This window comes from Cygnus atratus, chromosome 3, assembly GCF_013377495.2.
Source record: "Cygnus atratus isolate AKBS03 ecotype Queensland, Australia chromosome 3, CAtr_DNAZoo_HiC_assembly, whole genome shotgun sequence".
NCBI classification, from domain to species: Eukaryota; Metazoa; Chordata; class Aves; order Anseriformes; family Anatidae; genus Cygnus; species Cygnus atratus.
This window is the reverse complement of record NC_066364.1, coordinates 45,528,816-45,555,923: the sequence shown is the minus strand read 5'-3', so window position 1 is coordinate 45,555,923 and position 27,108 is coordinate 45,528,816.

The following is a 27,108-nucleotide window of genomic DNA, read 5'->3' as shown; positions in this document are numbered from 1 at the left end:
TTGGACAATGCTGTGATTTTTGGGTGGTCCTGTGAGGACCCAGGAATTTGACTCAATGATCATTGTGGGTTCCTCAGGTGACTGCCAAATCCTCTAGCTTGGTGAAGTAAAGATGTTTCAGTCATTCTTGCTTGTTAGAATTAGTTCCTTATGAAAGAAATCTTCAATGTTCAATAAGCAGCAAGTTCATGTTAGGAAAAAAAAAAAAAAAAAGCTAGAATAAGGATAAAAGGAAGTTGAAAATTTGACCAATTCCAATGCTTGCAGAGCTGCAGGGTTGTGATGGTGAGAAACATACTTAATTTCCAATGTGTTGAAAAGATTCTTCCCATTCCATAAATAAAGAAAGACAGATAGAGAGTTGTTTCTACTTCTTGTGAGGTGATTCTGTAAAGTTTATTGAATAAGCTTAAAAAATGGTACCAAAAGGAAATATCAACGGTGAATAAGGTGAATAGTAACTCAGCTGTGCCAGAGATGACAAAATAGGCATATTTCCTTTAATATATGCAGAATACAAGATGTATTTTTAAGATTTCTGTCAGTTTCACTAACTGTTGTGAATTACTTGCTTACTCTTTAAACCACTTATTTTCTGTTTCCCATGGCTGTGATACAAAATACCTTATTTCGTAGTCTGCTGGTTTTGTTCCACAGCTTTCTGAACCTTTCTTTTGGAGACTATGTGATTTTATTTTATTGATTCCTCTCTTTCAGAGAAGACAGAATTAATGTGTATGTGTGTTTGTGTTGTGTGTGTTTGGTGAGTAGTGGTGGTTAGTTTTTTTGTTTTTGGTTTTGTTTTTTTTCAGGATATTTCAGCGATATGTTAACTATAATCTAGAATGCAAAGTACTAATGTGTGGAAGAATTTCATTGTGGTCTTAATTAAAATGTTCTAAATGATGTATAAAGCTCCTGCACTCCCAAAGCATCTTATTCATGTTAATTAGCTCCTAACACATAGCACTGTTTGGTTCCAGCCAAAGTTTAGATGTGTAAACATTTCTTTAAGTTTTATTTAAAGCTGTGCAAGGTCATTTTGGATGCTTTAGACTCTAACTGAGCCACAATTCAATGTGTCAGCTTTCTGTGACACAAGAAAATGTAGTTACAAGTTGTGAAGTTTTAAAAATAGGATGGCTAATTGGACTGAGTTTTTCCAACTGATTTCTCTTTTATTATTTCCAATTAGTATATCCTTTAGCTTTTCTTTGCAGTACAAATGAAGTAGAGAAATCAGGAGTGATCTCATTTGAGTTTATCTGAGATATTCAGGCCAGATATTAATTTATAGTGAATTAGTGAGCTCTTCTGCTCTTCCAGTTGATAACAACACAGGATTTAATTAATAAGAGCCTCTGTAAACTAGAATTAATGTTTCCAGTGTGGTGTAGAGGCATGAAGACTTTGCCACCCATAACATAAAAGGTACAATAGACCTCTCTAGACTCATAAATCCTTGGGATTTTTAAGCACTTGGTATTTAAACCCATTTTACCTGTGAAAATACATTGTCATTTGGAGAAAAAAAAAAAAAAAACAATAAATAAATAAGAGAGAGAGAGACTTGATTATTAATGTCACATCAAAAGTCCTTGGTCCCTTCCAAGTATAAGAGTACCTAGTAAACACAGGTTGTAGCCAGACAGACAAACAGGACAGGTCAATTCCTTGCTCACAGAGGAAGCCATATAGCAAAGAGAGGCTCATAATGTGCAGTTTAGAAAACTGTGTCCCTTTGTTCTCTGCTCCCCTGCCACTTCATATTCATTTCTGGTACTCTACCATATATGAAGTTATTATGTAGAGGTTTATATATATACATATACATGTACATATACATATAAATACTATATGTTTTGTTTTGTTTTGTTTTCACTGATTTGAATAGTATTACTCAGATGAGCCTATAGGTTTATCTTTACAGGAAAACACTAGAACTTCGAAGACTTTTCTATTTTTTTTATTTTTTTTTACTTCTAAGCATTTTTTAAAGTATTCTTCAGTCTATAATTAAAGAAAAGCAAACAAAATTGAATATAAGTCCCCAGAAATGAAATCATATTTATTTCTGCTTTCCACTTTTAGTCTCCATTTTTTTACCTGAATACATTAAAAACCCACCTATTTTTGTTTGCTTTCTCACTCATAATTTTCTGTTTAGTTAGTATTTAATTTCAGTCTTTACTTTTTCAGAAAGATGTTTCATTTATTTTAAATTGCAATAGAAAGCTGTAAAAATTAAAGAAGAATGCAGAAAAAGTGAGAAGAAAATAATGATATTATACTTTTGTTGCTTAGGGTGGCAAAAGCAGTGACAAAGATAGGGAAAACAAGAACTCAACAGAAAAGTAATAAAAAGGTAAAAGGAAAAGAAAAAAATGAAGTAAAGATTACCTTCATTCATCATGCATCAAATACATCATGAGCTGCAAATGAATCCAGTATGCATTTGATCTCATGAGAATTAAAACTGCTCATTTTCATAAGTTTTTTTTTTCAAAATTAAAATATAAAATGAAAATCGTTAATGATCTCTGAACATTATGTCTTATCTCTCTGGATAAGCTAATAAATAAACATATGTTTGTATAAAAGTAACCTCCAATCCCAAGTACAACTTGTCTAGTGAGAGATTAATTATGATAAATTATTGATCTTGAACTTTGTCCAAGACTAATAACAAGATAATTTATTGTTATGACCATGTAACATAAAGAATGTATTACATACTGTATACAAGAATGTTGTTAGGAACTACAATTATAATTCAATGGCAGTGAAAGATAAATAAACTTTTATACAATTCCTGAATGGAGAAGATGAGGAGATCTGAAGGAAATCAAGAAAAATGCAAGGCTGGGAGAAGTAAAAAGTAGTTGCTTTCAAAAGTATCTTAGGAATGCAAGAAATCTTAGAAATAACATAGTCTTATTATAAGATAGGTGGGGATAACATTTTTCATATTGATTATGCTAGGCCTTGTAGAACAGCCAGAAATTTTCAATAAATAATTTAAGTATTTGGAAAGAATCAGGAGTCTATCACATAAAGATGATAAGGCAATTTATTTTCCATTAGTAAAAGATTGTAATAATCCAAGGGGGATTTAGAGGGGATAAACAATTTTAATTCATCATGTCTTGATAACTTGCATGTGGGACTCATAAAAGAGCTGAATGAGAAGATATATGGTTTGATGAAATCTATTTTTAATGAATGTTGATATAGTACAGAAATTTTATTGAACAGAGATAGAGCTAATGATGTACAGAATATTCAGGAAGGGTAAACCGGATGATTCAGGTAGTGATAGCTATTATATTTTTCCATTATCGGCAGAAAAAATATATATATTAACATCTGATTTGTACAATAATAATTAAAAGGTAGTATAAAATAGATTGTCAAGGTAATTTTTAAAGAAGTGAATAACAAATTATTGTCAATGTAATTTATGCAAACCAGAAACATTGATGTCTTCTCTAAGTGTACACAAGAAGTACCTAAATATTTCTTGAAAAAAAATGGCAATGTGAAACCTTCACTGATATATAGGGACTTTAAAAATCCTGTACATTTGAGACACTTGTGCTACTTATAGTATTATAAGTGATGAGAAAGTTAATTTAACTTCAATGTTCATAATTTCTGGATAACACTAAGAAGGTAAAGGAAGGACTCACTGCCTTATGCATGAAATGTAGTCAACCTAAAAAGAAAACATTTTAGAGAAGGTTAAGAGAGAGAGATTTACTTATCTAGGACAAAGAAATAAAAGACATATAGATGAAGTGGAGAAGGTGTCTTTCAGAGATAGAAAAAGTCAAGTGGATGATTAATAAATGTCATCAGTGCAATACTATAGTAAAAAAGAGCACCATTATTAGTATTAAAGTATAAAAAACATTGCTCATAATAAAAAAATGTTGTGGAAAGTATTCTCAGTTCCTGAAATGTCAGCAATATGCTTTACTTGCCAGAGGAAAAAAAAAGTGTTTTGTTTTGTTTTGTTTTGTTTTGTTTTGTTTTAGGAATTAAATTTTCAGGTACAGCCTGTTTTACAAAGAGTACAAGGAACGTTAACATTGAACAGCAGTAGATAATTAAACTTATAGAAGTATTCCCTGAAAATATTATGCATATAATAAGCTGAAGTTCTCTAATATCATTTAATGAATAAATGAAAAACACTAGTGTTATGTACTGTTTTGTAACTGTGAACAAATTGTGTAAAACTATAAATATATGTGATATAGATTACTAGAATTACTAACGAAAGTATTGACTGTTCTTTAGTTGTCATTGCACTGACAATATGAGTTGACATATAAAAATAAAAATAATATCAACATGAAGAGACTAATTTCAAGGTACTGATCTGTATCATCTAACTTTTATTCAGTGCCATCTGAAGGCAGCTTTTAGGATGAAGTTAAATGACAGTGCACGGCAAGAAATGCAGTTAAATGTTCTCATGCTTTGGTCCTCTACTAGTCCTCAGCCACTGAAGATATTGATTACAAAGAAGAATAATTCATGTTGCTACCAAATCTGACAGAAGCATTCTTACGCATCATTCCATATTGAACAACATAAAACTACTTGTCAAAGCAGAAAATGTCTTGTCTAGGCTTCCATCCACAAGGTCTTGGCAATTATTATGTTTCATGAATTTTAATACTACAAAGAATAGTGAATATCTTAAAGATCTGACAGAAGTACTGTTGTGGAAAACGAATCACATTTAAGGACAGATTGATCTGGAAGAAAAAAGTTTTGTATGTACTATGTGAGTGGTCCCAGTGTTTTATTTTTTCAATCTTGTTTTCACGTGTTGCATGTAAAAGGAAATCTTTTCTTTCTGAAATATGCTAAATGTTTTTGATGACAGCAGTTTTCAGACGTTGTTAAGGATTCATTAAAGACAGTTTTCATTATGGTTTATTAGTCTTTTACAGTTCATCATAAAAAATTGTCTTAGAAATTTAAGACCTTATTTAACATCCAATGGATATTTAATCTAATTAGCATGAGTCTTTGTCTTTTTCATAATGAAATGAGTTTTGCTTCCAATACAACTAATAGTTTATTTCTGTGGAAGACTTTTTTATATCAGTTGCTTAATTGCCATATACTCTTGCTATCACTATATTATAAGGAGATTTAAATAAAACAAACTGCTCTTAAAATCATTTCACTGTCAGATGAAAATAAAAATGTTCAAGACACAGAATGCTGCACTCAGAATGCTGTAGAACTACTTGACCCTGTTTATTATCTTTTCAAATACCATTAAATCAGGGTAAGGCTAGCAGGTTAACAATGCATTACCATTACTTCAATTTGCAGTGAACAGAAAAATACTTTCCAATGTCTAATAGAGTTCTTTCTTCTCTATTTCCAAACCATATGAAATCTGTGATCACTTTGATCATTGAACTATTCACTGAAAAATAAAAGTGAAACTAGCCTCTTAGCCTCCTGATGTTTTCCAGAAAAACTTCTTAAGGGGATAAAAAGTTTTGATTTCTATTCTATACAATTTTCCAAGAAATAGACAAGCAAACAAACAAACAAAACCCCACAACTCTTGTGTTAAATACATGTTTTCATGAAGCCCCTTAAACAGATAAGCTTTCAAGGCCTACTGTTTTACAGATTGGAAGTGAGGGGAGGGAGTTAAATATATTATTTGTTGAAACTCCTTTTTCTTTTTGTGATGAAAATTTCTCCTCCCAGGGGAAAAAAAAAAAAAAAAGGAAAAGGAAAAAAAGAAAAAGAAAAAGAAAAAGAAAAAGAAAAAGAAAAAGAAAAAGAAAAAGAAAAAGAAAAAGAAAAAGAAAAGAAGGAGGTCATTGTATAAGAACTATACATTTTGTGTATCTTACTGCAATACAGTGTCCAGAAATGAATTAAGGGTACTAAAAAATTTAAAAAAAGAAAAAAAAAAAGGAAAGAAAATAAAAGAAAAAGAGCAGAGAGAGAGACAGAGAGACAGAGAGGTAAATGTTTTAGAAATCTAGCAAAATTTTTAGTAATGAAAATATTTCATATAGTGACAGAGTAATTACGCATTTTACCTGCCTCAAGTCAATAGCTTATTTCATTAGAGTAGAAGAGACAATGACATTTTTACGAAATAATACCCAGTCAGGAATACCTTAATTATTAATTAATCACATCAAAGCCATGAAAATTATTCCTCTTTCTCCTCCTTCACTCAATATACCACAACAGTCTTGATGCAAAACAGGCGAAAAAAAAATCTGGCAGGTAGGTGGTTTATTTCAAGGAGTATAGACATTTAATTTTATGGTACAATGAAGGACTCACTACCCAGCTGAACAAGATAAAAAATAAAATAAAATAAAATAAAATAAAATAAAATAAAATAAATAATAAAATATGACAGAGTGACACAATACAGGTAACTTGAGAAATGTGGTAGGAAAAATAAGTTCAGAAGTTCGTATTGTGGCATTGTTATAGCAAACTTTTGTTTGCTCGCCTGCTTGGAGACAGTGAGAAAGATCTCTTCAGTTCCCAAATACTTTTAAGGGATCAATTCTAACCTCCAAAAGGAATAGGAAGGAGAATGTTAATGGCAGCCGTGAAACAGATCTACCTTGTATTAATTATGCCATTTGTTCTTTTAATAGTGAAATTAGTAAAATTTCTTTACTAGTGTTACAGTAGAAGTTTGATCTGGACATTGGGCACATAGACAATAAACGCTCTTGATGTGGTTTATTTGGTCTCACAAAAGAGATGTCAAACACCAAACTGAACTTTTCTTTTATAACGTTGTGTGCCATTTCCCCAAATCTAACAAAGCTATGAAGATTATTTAACAATAAAAGAGGGTCATTATTACCTACAAAATAGACAAAGTGCTTCTGAATCATTATGAGTAAAGAACATGTGATTTACATCACAAGAGCTTTATTTATTATAAACAGTATGGGAGGTAATAAGAGCAGAACAGGAGTAGATAGATTCCACATATGCTGTGTTTTGGTTTTGTGATATAGCATTTTCATAAGAATAATAATACCATTAATTGTCTGCCAGGATGAATTAATATATAGAGAGCCAATTTAATAAAAGCTCGATTGTTCAAGAATTAAATTGTAGAAAGGAAATTGTTCTGCTTAAAAGTAAATATATGAATAACACCTATTAACTGCAATAGGATGCATTATTAACTTTAATAGTGTGGATGGAAAAAGTCCCACCTATTGTTAAAAAAAAAAAAAAAAAGTCAACTTGAAATAACATGACTTGTTATGTTATAATTTTGTTGGAAAAGTAGTTAGACATGTTCTTGCAGTAGCCACATACATGGTTCAAGGCTGTGTCCTTGTTTTTTATGGAAGGTTATTATTTTATTATATGTCCAGCTGATTTTCTTGCTATTGAAGACTGCATATGGTAAGTCAATAAGAACAATGCCTGTGTAATATCTGTCATGTAGGAAGACTTAGTGATGATCCCAGAAATGTTACTTTTAGCTTCAAATTTATGTCGATTTTAGTACTGGTACCTATATATTCATTGTCATGTTATCACTAGTGATTTTGTTTGTATTTGTATTAATATTTTATCATTAAGTCATAATAGGTCTAATCAGAGGTTACAGAACAAATATAAAGCAAAGTAAGATTAAATCATTCAAACTAAATAAACTCAGTAACTGATAATCTCTGAAGAACACAACTATGTGAGCCGGACTGCAGTTAAATGTCACAGTTTAACAAAGATTAAAGATTTGCCCAAGAAATCAATAAAATCACACAGCATATGACTATAAATTTCTTAAATGTCTATGTTTCTGGGGGCTATAATATCAATGGATGGAAACTCCTTCTAAGGAAATGAGCATATTTATCAAAAACTTCTTTGAGACTGACTTAGGTTTTCATTAGTTTTTTTTTTTTTTTTTTTTTTTAACCTGACAGCCCTTTATCTTACCTGGGCTGTCCTTTATCTAGGTAAGGAATTGGGCAAAAAACAACACAGGAATATCCAGGGCCATTCTCTCTGTGCTCAAGGATAAGTAAGCCTATTTAGAGCTTGCAGCTCTGAAGACATTACCATATCTGCCTATCTATGAATAACCATCAAAGCTCTCCAGTGATGCAGTAGGGAGAACATTTTGCAATACATTAGTGGGTCTAAAACACTGTGAACAACTCTATTAATAAGTTGCACAAGACATTTTTGCCCTGTTTCTATCATCCTCTAAATGGTATACATTTTTTCTTGTTGTTGTTTACATATCTTCGTAAACTCTTGTAGTGTGTGAGCTAGTTAAATTCTCTGTGTTTTCTTTTATCTTTAGTCCTCTGAGGAATAGTAGACAGGGAGGTTGGTATCCCATGGCAGGGAGGTTAGAATTAAATGTTTTTTAAATTCCCTTTCAACCCAAATCTTTCTATGATTCTATTATAGAGCATTGTATTATTTGTTTCTATAGCTACATTTTTATTACATATTGAACATACTTTAATAGCTTTACACACTTTTATAATGTTATATATTTATTTTACCAAGAGTGCAATCTGATTCCCAAATAAAGCTGTAGAATTTTATCTGCAGTAAGCTTAAAGACACTTGAAATGTGCCAATTTTCAAGTTCATTGAGCTGATACGATCAGGCTAGGTTTCATGGAAAACACTTTCATACTGTTTAAAAAAACAAAGGTCACTATTGATTTTTAAAAGTTTTGTAGTGCCTTCTTGATCAGGAAAGTATAAAATTACTCTCTTTGTGAACAAATGAGTATAAACATAGCTGTCTCTGGCACTGTTAGGGAATATAACCACTCTGGTTGACTAGGTGATCAGATACTAGATGATGTGTCTGTGTTTAAATCTTGTCAAATGAAGTGAAAGATGGTTGCTTTGCAGAGAAGCCTTTGGTAGAAAGAAAAGATAAAAGTTAACTCTCCTTTTATCATGTATTAACAGTGGCAAACACTAGCCATTTTTATTTTAATGAGTTAAATCACAGGAAACTATTCATATTTTTTGGAACTGTTGTTGTCTTGTAATTATTCTGTGCAGGCAAGGTGTGACAGTTTCAAAATCACTGGATTTACCAGTACTTGATCCAACTACTGGTTCTTGAAGTTCAAGAGCATGTTATAGATGAAAAATCAGGTGTGTATTGCAAAGTCTTGCACTTTGATACGTGACTCTGTCTGCATTTCTTTCGGAACATAGGATGAGGAATGTATTACACCAAACAAGGGTTCCATTGTACTGCTGCTGTAAACTCTAGCAATGGTAACAATAGCAGAGAATGCACTGGCATATATCCACCCTTAGCAATTCTCTTACTTTTATGGATTCATCTTTCAGGAGAATTTTTCCAACAGGAAAAAATATACTTGTGAAGTTATTAATTCCTCAGATATGTGCTCTTTTCTTCTTCCTCAAAGATTTTTTTTTCTCACATACATTAAGCACTGTACTAGCCTGTCCTTTATTGTGTATGTATTTCCTGTACATAAAAATCACATTGTTTTTAACTTCTGTGGGATCTGCGAAAGCTCTAATGACAGAGAGGATCCCAACAAGCAGGTGCAGTATTGCTCTTGTTCCAGTGGGTTGTGGTGCTGACCCTGGTATTAGCATATGCTTAGCACTGTGGGGAGATGACTCACTAATACTTTATTGAGGATTTTAAGGTTCTGATGAGGGTGGGCTACACTGCCCCTAAGATGAGACTTTTCATATGATACATGTCATATATGTCCTCACAACACTCAAGGTGTTGCTGTTCCAAAACAGAGTGTGATATTATGGGAAAGAGAATGGATGGCAGATAGTGATAATCAAGAACTGCCTGCTTCACCAGCTTTGATTGAGGGAAAAAGCTGATTACACACAATCACACATAGGTTTTATTTTTGCACTTTGAATAAAGAAACATCATTGGACTTCTATGTAGCATTGCTGTGACAGGCATGATTTGTTGTAATGCAGGCAATCCCCAGTCAGAACCGGCATTTAGAAAGTTCAATTAATTATATGTTGTAATAACATGCATTGCACATAGATGTACTAATGGAATACCAATCAGCAAAGCATTGAAAGCTGTGATTTACAAAATTAAAAAAAAAATATTGTATGCTTAGTTACCTTTAACCCTGATCTCATTCTACAGATAGAAACTAAAGTTCTAATATAGCTATCTGATTAGAGGCAATAATTTTTAATGAGAACACCTAACATCTCAGGACAGGATTATATTTTGATAGAATGAATGAGACAAGTGAGGAAATAAGCCATAGCAAAAACTCCAAAAAGATAACACTGGAACAATATTATATTTATGGTGCACAAAGCTAGTATTCTTTGAGTTTTTCTATCTTGATACTAGATAATGTGACAATCCCACTGAAAAGCTGTGTTATAATTCTACATTCCAGTTAATGCAGTATAAGTCCACATTAACTGAGATGATAAAGGAATAATTATAGCCATGGATATTCCACATTGTCAATTGAATGTAATTTCTTTGGAAAGAGAGCTCAAAACTGTGGAGTCTAGATAGACCTTTGAGGGGTGAAATATGATCCTGTGAAAAATTTTAAATTTTTGGACAAGCCATAATACTTTAAATGTTTTGTTTGTTTGTTTGTTTTTGTTTTCCCCAAAACTGAATTTGGTGAGGAAATAAATATAATATGTTTATTTCTTTCATGTAGTTCTCAGGGTAAGTATTTAACTTTCTGTAATCAGGCCTATATACAGTTCAGGTATTGGATAAGTCCACCTTTTGAGATCTAAAAGAGAAAAAGTGGCCCCAGATAGAATAGCTTTAATCTTATCAAGAATTCCAGGTGGTAGAGGTAAAAGGAAACTGCAGTTTAGGAAGAGACAGATCTGTCTCTTCAGAAGTGACATAGCTGAACAACCACACCTAGAATGAAACTCCTTAGGTGGTAAGATGAAACTACAGAAGAAGCATTGATGTTTCTTAATTACACTAGACAGTCATTGCAGAATCCAATGGCTACTGAAACAGACTGCAGAAGTCTGCAGTACAGAGTGCACCTGCTACCCTGGAAATATTTCACTTTTCTTTGTATGTCAATGTTTAGAAATAAGGGTAACTTGCCACAAATTTTCTTATTTTTGTACAATAAATTTGTTCCTTTAGAATTTGGTTCCTTTTAATTGAAAGGGAATTATGGTCTCAATTGCACATATATATACATATTCAATAATTTAAATCCTTTTAAAAGAATCCTCAGAACCAACTAATTTTCAAGATTTAGAAAATAAGTAATTTTAATGCTAACTGAGTCTGAGGATGGAGGTATCTTCCTCACAAAGGTGATTTTTTTTTTTTTTCAAATTACAAACACATGAAACAAGAACATCGACATGACAGGGAGTTCTTGGCTGATTATGTTTGACTGTGCAAATTTAGTGATTAATAATAGATTGGAATGCTTAAACTTTAGTTCCTTTGCTTTCTCAAATGAAACTAGACCCACAGCATAAAGAATGAAGCAGTATCTTTTAACTTCAGCATATATTGTTGGCAGTTTTCACAATATAATCAGACACAGCATAAAACCAGTTTTAGATGAAGAGTATATGCATAAACAGAGGCTTTGGAATTTTGTAAAATTTTGCTGAGACATCTGCACCAGCTTAAGAAAAATACATCCCTCCTGTTCCTGTGAAGACTGCTTGGCATAACACAAAGCCCTTTGGGCTCCACAGCCTTGCTCTTCAGTCCCTAATGAGCAGCCGTGTGATCCCCTGGCAAAAGCCAGGGCAGCATGAATTTTGAACTAACAGAGCCAGTGTCTGAGCATATTTAAGCTCTGAGATTGCTGTGAGAACAAGCAGCAAAGCCTGCAGATACCATGGCTACTAGCAGACAGTCAGCAGGTATAATTGGCTGTTCTGAGCTGTAGAAGCTTATATGTTAGCTCATGTCAGTACATTATAGAATAAATTCAGGGATTCTAGCTGTATTAAGTACACGGGGAAAGGAAATGCCAGTTATTTCTAGGCACATATAGCAGACCCCTTTCCCTGTTAAAATGGAGGTCTAATAGACTAAACTATTAGACTTTTTTCATATAAACAGTATTGAAAAGAGAAAATCTGTATTTAATACAAACTGACAAAGCAACGCCTGAAATACAACCACCAGAAAACTTTGAAAAATGTTTTTGAAAATTATTATCCTTGTCCTCAGTCCTATTTTAAAATAGGAAATACTGAAACTGATCCTTTTAAGCTTATCTTTTTGGTTCTTTCATACACATTTTTTTTCAGTTTTAAACCACTGACCAAACACTTCTTCCAAAACCTCTCACATGTTCTTCCTTTCACTCAATAGGTGCCATTTCCAAACTTTCTAGGTATGTTCCTAGCAAATTAAACTAAAAGGAATTATTTTGGGGTTTCATCTGATTAGTGATAAAGGTCTTAATAGCAGGAAAGTCAACGAATGTCTTGTACTTGAAAAGAAAATGTTTTGCACATTACAAGATCGGGAAGAAAAAAAAAAAAGCCAACTATTTTGATGTAATAGCTGTATTTGACGTATTTGTTACTGGTTTTAATGCATCAATAAACTGCTCTACACCAGGATAAAATATAACTCCCATGGAAATCACTATTTGTACTTTAATAAGACACATTTTAAACACCCTCTTTTAACAGGTGGCAAAGAATCAAGATGATTCACAACTTACCTTCACTGACCAGCTCAGATGTCTTAGGGAGTGAAAAGAGATTCTCTGTAGTTGTTTGTCAAAATATGCATCTGGGAAATGTTAGCACATGGAGAAGATTGTTGTCCCACCACACACTCACTTCAAAGTCAGGGATAAAATGTGTAAACCTGAAACTGACCTTTTTTTTTATTATTATTTTTTTTTCCCATTTCTACAAAAATGTTAGATAAAAAAAAAAAAAAAGTGTGCATGAACCTCCACACTAAAGGTTGTGTCCATGTGTGATACCTTCTGGAAGCGATATTTTCTCTTTGGACGTTAGTGCCCTCCTATATTGAACGTATTAGATGTATTAGAATTGAAATTAACAGCTTTTCTTCCAGCTCAGTGTTCAGAGTACTGAACACAGGTACTCTAGGTGGGATCTTTACATATGAAAGAACTTCTTCACAGTAAGGGTGATGGAGCACTGGAACAGGCTGCCCAGGGAGGTTGTTGAGTCTCCTCTGGAGATATTCAAGGCCCGTCTGGATGCCTACCTGGGCAACCTGCTCTAGGGAACCTGCTTCGGCAGGGGAGTTGGACCCGAAGATCTCTTGAGGTCCCTTCCAATCCCTACAATTCTCTGATTCTGTGATTCTTACAAGAGCAGGGTAGAGGGGGAGAATCATCTCCCTCAACTTGCTAGCTACACTTCATAAAGCCTGAGATATGATTGGCTTTTGGGGATGCATACACTCTGCCCAATCATATTCAATTTTTCATCCACCAATACCCAATCTTTGAATGAGACTTAATCCAGAAAATTTAGAGATACTTTCTGCATCCTTTAGTTTTCCTAAATTATATATTTCTTTTGGGTTCAAAGATATATATTTAATTAATGCTCTTTAAACACCTCTTAGACTTTTGTAATTCATCTTGCCAGGTTCCTTCACTCATTATAAATGTCACTTTTCCCAGGATTTTTAGAAAAAATATCATCTTCTGAAGTTGTCAACAAGTTTTGAATATATATTTTAAGCTATGAAAGCATGATATTTTCAAACTTTGTCAGATTTTTTTGTTTGTGTGAAGGAAACTAAAAGTCTTTCATCCATAGTACTTCACTTTTCCTTGGGCTTTTTGTTGTCCTTTCGTTTCATCTTTGTAAATAGATATCCTTTTTTTGACAGTGTTTAATTGTTCCTCATATTTTTCAGCTTAAAAAGAAAAAAAAATTGTATTATCTTAATTATTAGTATATTGTAGCTACAATGAAAGCGGCAACTGTTTCCAGTCATCCTACAGAAACCTCCACTGTATTTGCAAGTTCTATAAATGGGAAAACAAAATGACAAAAAATACTTCTGGGTTTCTCTCTACTTCTTGGCTTCTACAGAGGAAAGTATCCAAACTGTAAGTTGCCTTAAATTAAGTGTTTCAAATAACACAAGTTTTCTTCAGAGTTAGGTGTTCTCTGAAAATCTCCATTGTTTAAAATTGTGCCTTCTCAAACTGTAAAGATATTTCTTTATAAAAATACAAACATTAAATTCCAGCTTATAAGAGATAGCTGTCTGAGCGTTTTAAAATTGGAACTTAAAATAAATAAATATCACAGAATCACAGAATCGTCTAGGTTGGAAGAGACCTCCAAGATCATCTAGTCCAACCTCTGTCCTAACACTAACAAGACCTCCACTAAACCATATCACTAAGGACTACATCTAAACGTCTTTTAAAGACCTCCAGGGATAGCGACTCAACCACTTCCCTGGGCAGTCCATTCCAATGCCTAACAACCCTTTCAGTAAAGAAGTTCTTCCTAATATCCAACCTAAACCTCCCCTGGCACAACTTTAGCCCATTCCCCCTCGTCCTGTCACCAGGCACGTGGGAGAATAGACCAACCCCCACCTCTCTACAGCCTCCTTTAAGGTACCTATAGAGATCGATGAGGTGTCCCCTGAGCCTCCTCTTCTCCAGGCTAAACAACCCCAGTTCCCTCAGCCGCGCCTCGTAAGACTTGTTCTCCAGACCCCACATCAGCCTCGTCACCCTTCTCTGGAGTCTCTCAAGCACCTCCATGTCCTTCTTGTAGCAAAGGGCCCAAAACTGAACACAGTACTCGAGGTGCGGCCTCACCAGAGCCGAGTACAGGGGGACAATCACCTCCCTAGACCTGCTGGCCACACTGCTTCTTATACAAGCCAGGATGCTGTTGGCCTTCTTGGCCACCTGAGCACACTGCTGGCTCATATTCAGCTGCCTATCAACCAGTATTCCCAGGTCCTTCTCGGCCAGGCAGCTTTCCAACCACTCATCTCCCAGCCTGTAGCGCTGCTTGGGCTTGTTGCGCCCCAGGTGCAGGACCCGGCACTTGGCCTTGTTGAACTTCATACAGCTGACCTCAGCCCATAGGTCCAGCCTATCCAGATCCTCCTGCAGAGCCTTCCTTCCCTCGAGCAGATCGACACACGCACCTAACTTGGTGTCATCTGCAAACTTACTGAGGGTGCACTCGATCCCCTCATCCAGGTCATCGGTAAAGATATTAAAGAGGACCGGCCCCAGCACTGAGCCCTGGGGGACTCCACTAGTAACCGGCCTCCAACTGGATTTGGCTCCATTCACCACAACTCTTTGGGCCCGGCCATCCAGCCAGTTTTTAACCCAACAAAGCGTACGCCAGTCCAAGCCACGAGCAGCCAGTTTCTTGAGGAGAATGTTGTGGGAAACGGTGTCAAAAGCCTTACTGAAGTCAAGGTGGATCACATCCACAGCCTTCCCCTCATCCACCAGGCATGTCACTTGGTCATAGAAGGAGATCAGGTTCGTCAAGCAGGACCTACCTTTCATAAACCCATGCTCACTGGGCCTGATCGCCTGGTTGCCCTTCAAGTGCCGCGTGACGACATTCAAGATAATCTGCTCCATGAGCTTCCCTGGCACTGAGGTCAAACTAACAGGCCTATAGTTCCCCGGGTCTACCCTCCGGCCCTTCTTGTAGATGGGTGTCACATTTGCTAGCTGCCAGTCGACTGGGACCTCTCCTGATAGCCAGGACTGCCAATAAATGATGGAAAGTGGCTTGGCCAGCTCCTCCGCCAGTTCGCTCAGTACCCTCGGGTGGATCCCATCCGGCCCCATCGACTTGCGTACATCCAAGTGCTGTAGCAGGTCGCCAACCATTTCCTCGTGGATAGTGAGGACCACATCCTGTTCCCCATCCCCTTCCACCAGCTCAGGGTACCGGCTATCCAGAGAACAACTGGTCTTGCCGCTAAAGGCTGAGGCAAAGAAGGCATTGAGTACCTCAGCCTTTTCCTCATCTTTTGTAACTAAGTTTCCCCCCGCATCCAGTAAAGGATGGAGATTCTCCTTAGTCCTCCTTTTGGCGTTGATGTATTTGTAAAAACTTTTTTTGTTATCTTTAATGGCAGTAGCCAGATTGAGCTCCAGATGAGCTTTGGCCTTTCTAATTTTGTCCCTGCACAGCCTCGCAACAGCCTTATAGTCCTCTTGAGTAGCCCGCCCTCTTTACCAAAGATTATAAGCCCTCCTTTTTCTCCTAAGCTCGAGCCACAACTCTCTGTTCAGCCAGGCCGGTCTAGTTCCGCGCCAGCTCGTCTTTGGGCACGTGGGGACAGACCGCTCCTGAGCCATTAAGATTTCCTTCTTGAAGAGTGCCCAGCCTTCCTGGACTCCTCTGCCCTTCAGAACCTCCTCCCAAGGGACTCTGCCAACCAGCGTCCTGAACAGCTCAAAGTCAGCCCTCCGGAAGTCCAAGACAGCGGTTTTACTGGTCCCCTTCCTGACTTCGCCAAGAATAGAGAACTGAACCATTTCGTGGTCACTCTGCCCAAGACAGCTCTCGACCACCACATCTCCCACCAGTCTGTCACTGTTTGTGAACAGAAGGTCTAGCGGGGCACCTCCCCTGGTAGGCTCTCTAACCAGCTGTGTCAGGAAGCTATCTTCCACGCTCTCCAGAAACCTCCTAGACTGCTTTCCCTGGGCTGTGTTGTGCTTCCAGGATATGTCTGGGAAGTTGAAGTCCCCCACAAGAACAAGCGCTGACGATTTCACGGCTTCTTCCAGCTGCCTGTAGAGCTCCTCATCTATCTCCTCATCCTGGTTTGGTGGTCTATAACAGACCCCCACCAGGATGCTTGCCTTGTTGGCCTTCCCTCTGATCCTAACCCATAGAGACTCAACCTTATCATTCCCAGCCTCCAGTTCCTCAACATCAAAACACTCTCTAATATAGAGAGCCACACCACCACCCCTTCTGTGCTGCCTGTCCCTTCTGAAGAGCCTACAGCCAGACATTGCAGCACTCCAGTCATGAGAGTGGTCCCACCACGTTTCCGTGATGGCAACCAAGTCATAGCCTTCCTGCTGCACGATGGCTTCCAGCTCCTCTTGTTTGTTACCCATGCTCCGTGCATTAGTGTAGATGCACTTCAGTTGGGCCATTGCCTTCTTCCCCGGCTTTGCCATTGTCATTTGCCATTGTCATTTGCCATTGCCATTCCCCCTCATCCTGTCAATATCTGATTGAGCAAAGAGTCACTCTCCCTCTTTTTTATAAGCCCCTTTTAAATACTGAAAGGTTGCAATGAGGTCCCCCCGGAGCCTTCTCTTCTCCAAGATAAACAAACCCAGCTCTCTCAGCCTTTCTTCATAGGAGGGATACTCCAGCCCCTCGATCATCTTTGTTGCCCTCCTCTGGACCCTCTCTAACAGCTCCACATCCTTCTTGTGCTGGGGGCCCCAGACCTGGACACAGTACTCCAGGTGGGGCCTCACAAGGGCAGAGTAGAGGGGGACAATCATCTCCCTCGACATGCTGGACATTCCTTTAATGCAGCCCAGGATGCAGTTGGCCTTCTGGGCTACAAGCACACACTGCCGGCTCATGTAAAGCTTCTCATCCACCAGAACACCCAAGTCCTTCTCTGCAGGGCTGCTCTCAATGAGTTCTTCACCCAGTCTGTACTAATGTCCGGGATTGTCCCAGCCCAGGTGCAGCACCCTGCACTTAGACTTGTTGGACCCCATTAAGTTCTCGTGGACCTACTTCACAAGCTTGTCAGGGTCCCTTTAGATGTTATCCCTTCCTTCTGTTGTATCAACTGCATCACTTAGCTAGGTGTCATCTGCAAATTTGCTGAGGGTGCACTCGATCCCACTCTCTATGTCATTGATAAAGATATTAAAGACAGACCCCTGAGGTACACCACTCGACACCAGCCTCCACTTGGATGTAGAGCCATTGACCACCACGCTCTGGGTGCGACCTTCAAGCCAACTCCTTATCCACCGAATGGTCCACCCATCAAATACATATCTCTCCAATTTGGAGACCAGGATGTCATGTGGGACCATGTCAAAGGCTTTGCAGAAGTCCAGGTAGATGACATTGGTCAGTCTTCCTTTGTCAACTGATGCAGTCACTCCATTGTAGAAAGCCACCAGACTGGTCAGAAATGATTTGCCCTTTGTGAAGCCATACTGGCTGTCTCAGATAATACCAACAGTTCTGATGGGAACTTAATACCGATAGTTCTGATAGGAAATTAAAATTTCCATACTGCAAGAAATTTTGATCATTTGATATTGCTTTTAATTGTGTTTGGATAAATTATAACCTTGAATCCTTTTAAAATAAGATACGCTGATTATTTATGGTCAAGGTGATGTCCCTACCTCATTTCACCCATCAAGATTCATTTTGATTAGCCGTCACTGACTTCCTTACCAAATCATTCAAAGAGCAAGCAACATAAATACATTAATACATTTTTTTCTGTTATTGTTGTTGTTAACAAAACTAGATGTAATTAGATGTAGGGAATCAGAAAGATAACTGTAAATGTCAAAGACATACTCTTTTTTGGCATATCTGCTTTCCAATACAAGCCTGTGTCAATTTCCCAATTCATCAAAGAAAATATTAATGGAAAGAAGACTGGATCAGCTCCCCAGGACTGCTTGCCTCCTTAAATTTGTATTGATTATAAAAATATAAACCAAATCACACACTTAACTTCTGCCTTTCTCATTATTTACAAAGCTGAAAATTAAATTTTGACCATAGTAGCTCTACAAACGGGGCTATATTTCAGTCTTCAAGTTGAGGATAATTTCAGAGATGAATTGTTACCCGAGCACAATTCCACAAGGTAGCTGTCATTTGTGAATTATTTATCTTGTACCATGATTTGAGAAAAGGAACAGATCTTACTGTAAAATGATGAGGATTCATCTAAATAATATTGATTTGAAAGAATTAAAATTATTTGGACTGTATGCAACAACATTTTCCACTGTTAGGCCATTAATACGTTGCTGCAATGCCTTCAGGCATACCATCCATAGGTTATCTGTAAAACGTGATTTGACCCAGTATTACTTGTGGTTATACTAGATTTACTGCTGCTGGTATGAGATGAAAATTACCAGAGAAATTTACCTGAGACCTTCATTTTACTGTTCCTTCTGTTGTCTGTGTTACTGATTCTACATATTTTCTTCCTCTACTCCACCCTTCTTGCTCTTCAGTTTTGCCCTTTTTTTTTCAAGTTATTAGATGATAAAGTTTACCTGGATCTACAGGTGGTCTAAGGTAAGTCAGCTTGATGTGGCTGAATACTGTGTTCTCTCCATGCAGATGGGGTAAAGAAGGGGTTACAGTTTCAGATTTTTTTTTTTCTTTTGCAGCCCCTCTATCATCATGCAAATTACAGTTTACCTGCAGGCAACAGATTTGGCTCTGTTTTATGGCACATATTTAGATATGTGTGGCTTACACCAAATGGTACAGTAAGGTGGCCTGTCAAATCCAATGACTTTGCACTGAATAAAGCTGCCCCATTTCCACTGCTATCCTCCAACAGGTTTCTTGCCAAGGGATGTCAGAACAGCAGAGGGAGGGAGTGGCTCCAGTGGAGGACTCTCATCCTGTGCTCTGACACTATGGTCTTGTATACCTAAATACTCATCTATAGGGACTAGACAGTAAAATTATTGCCAAGGAATATTTCTCTTTGGTCTTGAAACTTCTTTTTATTCTCCTGTTTCTTCTCAAAATTAATTTCCTTTTATTTTCTGTAGTATTTTTCAGGCTTTTCTATTTTTTTTTTGTTTGTTTTGCTGTGAGAATAATTTCATTAATCGTGCTAGAGATTTCCTGAAAAAGGGCTTTCATGCGCTTGAAAGGATTGAGAAGACAAAATGATATGCTTCTTAGCATACTAGCTGAGAAGAAATGAAAAATTACTGCTGCTAGGAAAAAAATTACATTCCTTTTCTTGGTATGGATTCTTTAAACTGGGCACTTTTCTACCCAGCTTTTCTACTAACTTGGCAGTCCCTGAAAATAACTGTCCTTTTGACCTCTACATTACTGTCACATAGATTAAATAAAATCACTGAATTGTTTAACTTTATAAATTTTAGCTTAAGTGTTTTGGAGTGCGACCATTTCATTAACCAAATCCCAGAACATATTATTTTATTTACTTCTTTCACTCACTGTTATTTACTACTGATGAAAGAGGAACTTGGTACACATTTAATATAAAACAGAAGCCCATTGCAATGAGGAGTTTATCATTTAAGTTGGACAGGCAATATGGAAAAATGCAAGAGATTTTACTGGTTTTGGTCATTGATTTCACTGAAACTAACATTTCACCATGGAAACCTATGCTTATGTAAAAGATATCTTCTGCTGACTGCAGCTGTCTGTCTTTAACTTCTGACAGTTCTATTCTGACTTGTTTTCTAAAAAAATGTCATTATTAATGACAGCAGAGGGACAAAGGGAGGCTTGAAATATTAAGCAAATCAGAACCAGCATTTTGAACCACAAAAACATTAATATTTTAAAGGGTACTTAAAGAAGATCTCAGATAAGTATGCAGACTAATCTAAAACTGTCAATATTATTATTTTTTTTTTTTCTGTGATTCATAGAAGAATCAAAATCACTGATATAGAGGTAGGTTTAACTTTCTTAAGGAAAATTTCTATATATTTGTGCTCAGGAGAATGCATCTCAAATGAGTGTTACTTTCTATCTATGTTGAAAATTGGAACAGAATTAGGCTTGATTTTAACAGCCTTAAAATCATATGTTTAATTAAAAGTAATATGCTTGTTATTTACTTAACAAATCTATTCACCCCCACTCTTCCTTATCTTTACATTTTGTAATGAAATTGTTTGTTCCTATTGCTTATTTTCTCCACAGCTCCCTTTGAGTTCATTTCATGGCAAAGGCAGCAGTCATCCCTCTCTCCAGACCAAACATTACAAGCTCTTTCTGCCTCCTTTCATAAGATCATCTCACCTCACCCTTAATTGCTCTTGCAGCCCTTTTCTGGAAACAACCCTGTCAGGAGAACTTGTGCATGCTTTTTTAAACATTAACAGCAAGATTTATCGGAGATTTATATTTTTTTATTAGTATTTTGGCCTCAATAACAAAAGATTCCTCAGCTATCTAAATTAAAAAGAAAAGCAAAAAGAGGAAGGGTGGTTGCAGTGCAGTTACAACTCAATAGAAAGGATACTATTACAGTATTCAAATGTCTAGAGGCACTTGAGAGATCAATCTTTTTATCATATTTGTAGAATCTTTGCTAACTCTTAAAGCTCTTTTGGGAAAATATTCCAAACAAGTTTGTTATGATTGCTTTAGCTATAGGTAGATATAATATCATTGATTTTAAAGAAAAAGAAATCCACAAAATCTCCTGTTGTGTTAAAGAGGACTTACCAGAGTCAAACATTTGCCTGTTTCCAAACCCCGTCAAGAACTTTCACTGATACAGTTTCACAAAGTTAATAGTATTTAATAAGGCAAGAGATATAAAAGATTCAAAATTGCAGTTGATAAATACACTCACTGCAATAGCACTAATACACGATACTAACGCCCGCAAAATGTTGTCTCAGTATTCTTCACCAAAAGGTAAAGCAACAAAACTTACCAAGAAGGCATTCCTTTCTTGGTGGAGGAGAAAGGACCACAGCCCATCAACTACCTCTTCTAAGCCTTCAATTTTTTTTTTCTTCCCTCAGCTCTTATTTTTTTCCTATCTCTGACACATTTTCTTAACACGTTTTCTACTTTCCTTTTTTTTCTTTATATCCTAGCCTTATCTGTTCCCCACCCTGGAGTGACGTTTAGCATGATTTGAGTGGAGAGTTGAGTGCTATAATCATATAAGTTTAGCATGTACTTCATAAAACTCATTATCATATTCAGGAGTCTTTAATATTCATTTTACAAATAATCAAGTAAAAGGTTTCACTCTGGGTACCATGGCCTTCAAGATTCTGTTCTGCCACCAAAACAGGGCCATCCTGTCAACACAAGACTCCATCCTTTGGCAAACTCTCATACCAAGCTTGCAGACCTCCAACCACAAAGTTTGTGTAAGAGAGGAGCAGGAGCAAGCTGATCAGTTCCCCCTTGCCTGAGGCCAGTTCTCATCACTGACACATGGAAAATAAGGAGATGATTGGTGACAACCAATATGGCTTCACTAAGGGCAGATAGTGCCTGACAAATTTTGTGGCCTTCTATGATGGGGTTAATGATGGATAAGGAAAGAGCAACTAACATCACCTACCTAGACCTGTGAAAAGCATTTGACACTGTCACACATGATATTCTTGTCTCTAAATTGGAGAGACATGGATTTGATGGATGGACTACTTGGTGGTCACATTCTAAGAGTTGTGGTCAATGGCTCAGTGTCTGAGTGGAGATAAGTAATGAGTGGTGCTCCTCACAGGTTGGTATTGGGACTGATGCTGTTTAACAACTTTGTCGCTGACATGAACAGTGGTACTGAAGGTACCCTCAGCAAGTTTGCCAATGACACCAAGCTGTGTGGTGCAGCTGACACACTGGAAGGAAGGGATACCATCCAGAGGGACTTGGACGGACTTGAGAGGTAGGGCCTGTGCAAACTTCATGAAGTTCAACAAGGCCAAGTGCAAGGTTCTGCATCTGGGCCAGGGCTAACCCAAGCACAAATACAGGCTGAGTGAAGAATGAATTGAGAGCAGCCCTGAGGAGAAGGACCTGGGGCTGTTGTTTAACAGGAAGCTCAATAGGTGTGCTCACAGCCCAGAAAGCCAACTGTATCCTGGGCTGCATCAAAAGAAGCAGGTTGAGGGAGTTGATTCTCCCTTTCTACTGTGCTCTTGTGAGACCCCACCTAGAGTACTGCATTCATCTCTGGGGCCTCCAGCACAAGAAGGACATGTATTACATGCCTAGAGGAGGGCCATGAAGATGATCAAGGGGCTGGAGCACCCATTCTCCTACGAGGAGAGGCTGAGAGAATTGAGGTTGTTCAGCCTGGAGAAGAGAAGTATCCAAGGAGACCTCATTGCAGCCTTCCTGTAGCTACAGAAAGGTAGGAGACTGCTTTAAAGAGGGCTCTTTATCAGGGAGTGATACAGAACAGGAGTAATGGCTTTAAACTAAAAGAGAGTAGATTTTGATTAGATATTAGGAAGAAATTCTTTATTCAGAGGTTGGTGAGACACTGGAACAGGATACCCAGAGAAGCTGTGGATGCCCCATCCCTGGAAGCATTCAAGGCCAGGTTGGATGTGGCTTTGAGCATCCTGGCATAATGAAAGGTGCCCCTGCCCATAACAGGGGGATTGGAATTAGCTGATCTTTAATGTTCCTTCCAATCCAAAACATTCTATGATTCTATGACAGTAACAAATCTGACTACTCTCTACATCTCCACATTTGAATCTGTACCTCCTCCTTCTATTCAACTGATAACCTGTCTTCTTTGATCAATGTTTTTTGTGTGTTTCTGTTTGTTTTGTTTTGTGTTTGTTTGCTTTTATTGTTGTTGTTGGTTTTTGAACAGCAAGCTTGAGAGACTTCATTTGAACACAATCAGGCAATACCAGTCAGTTCAAAATTATTCTCTATGACTAGATCTTCTAGTTCATCTAAAATTTGTCAGTACTCCCTTAAGTAAGTAAAAAAAAACAAAACAAAAACAAATAAACAAAACACAAACAAAAAGCTTTCTGGTTAATTCAATGACAGTTACAGCTACTTTATTCATTCATCTGGAATACACTTAGTACTATTATGGCACATTTTCAGTATTTATCTCTATTTTATTTTATCTTACAGATACAAATCTGACCATATCTAAACTATTATTTTGACTTTGTGGTGAAATCATCAGCATTATACCAGTTTATATTACCTTATTTTACAAAACTGGCTTTGATCCAAATTAATTTTACTATAGTCATTTTTTTTTTCTCAACAGAAATAATGTTAATAGCATGAGTATGCATCACTAATCCATGACTTCTCTTTCTCTGATGTTTTTTTCAGCAGCTCACACTCTTCATCATATTGTTACAACTGCTATGCTGTCATGTTTCTGTTATCTCAAGAAATTATCTGTTTTCTTAGGCTATTTACTAGCTTTATTTACTACACTTTAGCTTTAGTGTACAATTCCATAGTTATTCCTCAATGATCTTACACATTTTGTCATTAGTCTAGACAGATTAATAATTAAATTCAAGTACATGACTTTATTAATTTTATTTTTTTCCCTTTTTATTTTTTTGTTGTCATCACCATCCAGCTGCTCTGTTCTCTTTTCTGCCTTTTTGATTTTTAAATAAGAAAAAAGATTTCTTCCTTCTCAGACTTTTTACCCTGAAACACAAAGCTTCTGTTCTGCAAATATCATACAGTTTCTGTAAGATACAAAAAGAAAGCAAACAGAACTGAAGTAATTCAAATGACATCATTCAAAGCACATGGGAGCAGAAAAATATATTATCTTACTCCAAAGAAGCTGGGTATCTGTTCCTCAGGAGAGAAGTCCCGTATAGGCTCTTCTGCTCATATCTTCCTGGTCTCTAGCTTTCTTCTTTCAGGTGCCTTTTACTCAATTACGTGCTTGACTAAGCCACAGAACACTTTAAATAAAACTAACTCTCCCATTATTATTCAAATACAATAATTTTCATGAGGAAAGTGCTAAAAGTCAGGCTTTTTAACCTTCTTATTCTAAATATTAGGCTTACTTAAATACTTCTAAAATCAATATTCAAAATGGCTGAATATATGTAAACTGAACAAGACCATGCTCTGAATGTAAAATAGAAGCCAGTTGAGATTATTATGCAATCACGTACTTTCCCATGACATTTCAATTTGAATTTGATTATGGTACAAGAAACTTCTACATTGAAATTTTCTTTTGGATTTTTGTTTTTGATTTTTTCTGGTACTTTTTAAGTTGATCTTCACCCATTCTTCTTTTTTAATCCATTCAGGTTGCCACAGAAACCCTTCTTGCCTCTCTGTAAATATGTAAAATATTTTAACTAATTTACAGAAAAGCCTGGTAGTAATTAAAATAGCACTTGCAAAACTCATTTACTTCTTATTGCATAGATGTATGATATTCTATTAAAAATAGTAAAAGGATGGTTCTTATTGCCTAATTTTATTTTAGGTGGGTTTATTTCGTTAAAATAAAATAACTTTAGCTGGAATTTTTCAAAAGGACGTCTGGTTTAGGTTTCCTCTTCTGTCAGTGTTTGTTGTACCTTCAGTGAACTTTTCTTACTGGCAGTTTCAGTGAATTAGTTGCTTCTGAGAATAAGAAATGACAGAATCACAAAATCAAAGAATAGTTGAGGTTGAAAAGAAGCTCTGAAGATCATCTAGTCCAATCCCCCTGACAAGAAGGACAATGTATTGCTTAGTTCTCAGTGAACATATATCATTATTTGTATTTGTTTCTCTGTAAAATCTTATTTTTCTGCTATCGATCAGGGTCTTTAACTTATTCAGTGAGATAACATTGGGTTGACATTTGCCATTTCAGTGAAAATGCACAGGAATTTGACTAAGTTATATGCCTCTGCTAAATCTGAAATTGCAGGTGTTAAATAGAGATCTGCCTGGCCCCTAAAATACCTGACAATTCCATTTTCCAAAGGAATTTTCTGTCCTCCAGTTTAAATTAATTTCCCTTCAATTTTCATATCCCTTGTTGTCCTGTATAGAAAATATGACAGAAGGAATAAGAAATTATCTCAGTTCTGTTGCTGCTTGTGTTCTGGGTTGGATGAGACTTTGAGCAACCTGGTCCATTGGAAGGTGTCCCTGCCCCCACCCCAAACCATTCTATGATTCTATGGGGAAAAAAAAAATAATAATTTAAAATTAAAAAAAATTAGGAAGGAAAAGACAAATTGAGAAAGTACTAGGAATATAAAGGATTGGCTTAAGAGGGAGACAAGTACTGAAATTCAGCAGTTCAAGCCAGTATTGCTAAACAGAGACAGAAGTCACTGTTAGGCAAATGGCTGAAGAGGTTAAAGCCCTTACGTTAGGCTAAAGCCCAGACGGAAGCAGAATTAGATTAGGGCTACGGATGGAGCAGCAAATATGGTACTGATTTAGAGAATGAACAATACATATCCCTAAAAAAAAATAAAAAAGGAACACAGTAGAGAGTCTGCAATGCACTCCCCATCTCCTTCAATGAATATCCATGAAACAAATTGATTTTTCAAGTATGATATAAGCGGAATATAACCATTTACTATCATATGAATTATTTGGCATAGAAAAAGTTCCAACAACTTCTAATTCCTGGAATCCAGAAACAGAGACAAAGGACTTTGATGTATATAATTAAAAGGTAGCAGAAGCTACACTGAATCAGGGCCAAAAAAATGAGAAACTCTGGGCCTTGAACTTGAGGGACTCTGCATAAAATTTCTGCTGTAATGAACAATGTCAAGTGCTTTCAGGTCAGTGTGGGCTTGAAATACTTTTAAAATAATACCAATACAGTAGGTAATGTTCTGCTTTTCACTCTTATTTAAGGTTCATAGCAATGGTGTATTACTGCCAGGAATCAATGGAATGGAAGAAATGTCATAATTTTCCTTATATTAGTGACTTTTCATCTTTTGCTGCACCAGCTAATATCAGGTATCTTAACTGAATAAATAGAATAATTAATATTTCCAGAGCCAGAGGTTAATTTATCAGCTCCATCAAATGAATGTAATATCAAGCTAATATATTATTGCAGAGATTACTACTTAAGACACACTTTTCACTTTTCTTTCTTTCCTTAGAGCTCTCTTTTAACCCTATGTAAATCTATGTAAAATTCTATTTCAGTTTATTAATCATGCCATAAAAGATAGTGGTTTAAATTACTGGAGTATGTAGATCCTTGACAAAAATTTTCCAGGCAGATCATAACGTAGTTCATCACACAATGTCCTTTCCAATGACCAGAAGGAAATTCGAAATTTAGTGAAGAGTGAACAATCTGATCAACTTGCTTTCAGAAGAGAC